The 2605-nt window shown below is 40.5% G+C and overlaps 1 long non-coding RNA gene across 1 annotated transcript; it reads left to right on the top strand.

The window, feature by feature from the left end:
• The first annotated feature begins 885 nt into the window (after positions 1–885).
• On the top strand, positions 886–1930 carry LOC147975341 (uncharacterized). The gene is made up of 3 exons (XR_015602028.1): positions 886–957; positions 1171–1292; positions 1887–1930. It is a non-coding gene; the product is annotated as an uncharacterized LOC147975341 (long non-coding RNA).
• Positions 1931–2605: the final 675 nt, after the last annotated feature.

A 2605-nucleotide genomic window follows, 5' to 3' on the forward strand; every position in this document is an offset into this window, starting at 1 on the left:
CCGCAGCGTGGTGCCGATGATGGACTGGACAGACAACCACTACAGGACACTAGCACGGCTCATATCGAGGCACACCTGGTTATACATAGAGATGGTGGTCGATGAGACCATTGTGCATCAGAAAGATAAGTTGGCGAGTTTTTTTTGGTCTTTCTTGGTCCGGTGCCATTAAGCTTCATTGCTTTGGGATAACTGATTTCATTTAACCTGACTGATATTATGATTCGTGGGGATTAGAAGTATTTGCATTGATTATACTAGTCAAGCTGCATCAAATATGGAAGTAGTAACAAATGTACGATAACAATTTCGTATGTACAAATGTACAGTACAATGACATTTGCTTCCAATAAGAAGTGAAACATATTTGAGAAGTGATTGGGGGGAGATTCTTTGAGAGTTCTGCTGCATGTTTCTTTCACTGGCGCCATGGTACAACCCATGTTATGTCTGACTATTAGCATGATCGCGGATGAGGTAACACGCCAAACTCCAGGACCACAGAAATAGGGAACTCATATGATAATAAACTCTATGCTGAAATCGGTTTACTTCGCTAGTGATGTGATGCATGAGTTGTGTGCTAATTTTGTCTGCAAGTTGAAGTCGGTTTAGCTCCATCAGCAATGCCTGTGGAGTTGTGGCTGTGGTTGGTACGTACTAACTAATGGAGTAGTGGGTATCTGTGGTGTGCCCTGCTGTTGGAATGGTTCCGATAACTTGTTAGTAGCATGTTCTATTAGTTCCAGAGAAAAAGTGAAATCCCAGTTCCGCCTGCTTCATGATCCTCTGGTTCTGCTTTTACCTGCCTACTGTCATGTGAATTGGCTAACTGTGGCTCATATTCTTTTCCCCAGGTAGCTCATGGTGTGTGTCACTGGTGTAGCGGTGCTCTGCTCTTGCGCACGGTGACCGGCGTGACGGCGGCTATGTATGGCAGCGACCACAAGCTCATCGGTGAGCGGCTCCCTCTCCTACCCCTAGTTCTCTTTTCTAAGATGTAGTGTTCTATGCAGAAGATCTATTTGCTAGTACTTGGGCTCACTGCTGTTTATATTTGATTATTCTATTATTATGTATACTGAAAATGCTATGACAAATTTACTGCTCATATTCCTGTACAAAAGCCCTCGTGCGAATTAATGACATGCTTCATTTCTGAACAAACAGGGAAGTTGAAGATTTCGCTAGGAGGCTCAATTCTGTTTGGCCTGAAAGAATGCATTTGGGTCAAGAAAGAAGAATTGAGTCGCAACTGATTGGTGGTAATGGTTCTCTGCAGAGATTTTCTGGTAATTTTTTCCATATAGAATAGTTGAAACTGTAGTGAGTAAAGAATTTGGCCCACTCTACTGAATATTTTGGAAGAACAGAAGGTTTTACATACTAAAGGACAATGTTTGGTTAGTCCAACGTAAAGTAGGAATTACATCATTCTTGCACCAGCTCATTCCATAACTGGGTCAAGTGATAATTTGTATGTGCCCGCAGGGTTCAATCACAGGTGAATGTCATGCGGTAGTGAGTAAATAATTTGCATTGCCCCATTAATTGAGTTTATTTTATCTATTCAACACACTCCAACATGTTGGTTTAATCAAATCCTCTAGTAATGCCACAGCTTGTCATGGATGTCGCATTTCCTATGTTTTTGGGGAATTTTGAGATGTACCATTCTCTATTTTGGGAATTTCTTTGCCGTAAATTATTATAGCCAACTGTTCAGAATTGTTTTTGTGGGGAGAAAATCTGTATATGCAAAGTGTGTGTGTGTATCCAGTGAGCAAATCTGTAGTAATTATAGAGTATATTATCTTCTTTCTTTTATTGGCAATTTTCTGCTCAGTTCTCTTTTGACATATAGTTTGTTCTCTTTGAATGTGCAGATGGTATGATGTGGTGGTTATCTTTTTTCGTTGCTGGAACCTAGATGTCATATGTTATGTGATTTGAGCGAAATGGCATATTGTAATCTTTTTATTGCTGGTTTTTATGTACGATGTCATGAAGATGTACGTTTGAAATGTTGCTTTGATAGCAAAATTGTATTCCTGTGTACATGCTGCTTTGACAGCAAAATTATGAAAAATTCTCAACAATATATATGGGCAAAATTGTATTCCTGTGTACTGCGCCTGAAAAGGCTACAACCAACTGATGATGTTACTAGAACCTGACAACTGGGACCCATCTGACTAGTGGACCCTTCTTTTGGGAAAAAAAGAAAAACTAAATTCGTTTAGACATAAAGGCCACAACCCAAGAATAAAAAGGCTGCAATATTGGGCTTGGCCCATGAACCCAACCAAAAATTGACAGACAGAAAAAACACAAATAGGCTGAATTGTTGGGCTAGGCCCATGTAGAAAACTGAATTGGACCGGGCTGAATCTTGTGCCACATCAGCTTGCCACGCAGGATGCCTACGTGGACTGCGGAGGTTGCTAGTGACCAAAACAGAACAATAGGCTTATTTTGGTCATAAACGTTTGTGATCATTCCAGAAGAAAGGTCGCTATAGTCAGTTTACGACGGCCAGCTTTTGACCTTATGTTTTTGGTCACAAAAAGGTCACAAATGGAAATTTGTGACCATTTAGTTACCA

The sequence above is a fragment of the Triticum urartu genome, chromosome 4A, assembly GCF_056163025.1.
Source record: "Triticum urartu cultivar PI428250 chromosome 4A, HENAU_Tu73, whole genome shotgun sequence".
Lineage (NCBI taxonomy): Eukaryota > Viridiplantae > Streptophyta > Magnoliopsida > Poales > Poaceae > Triticum > Triticum urartu.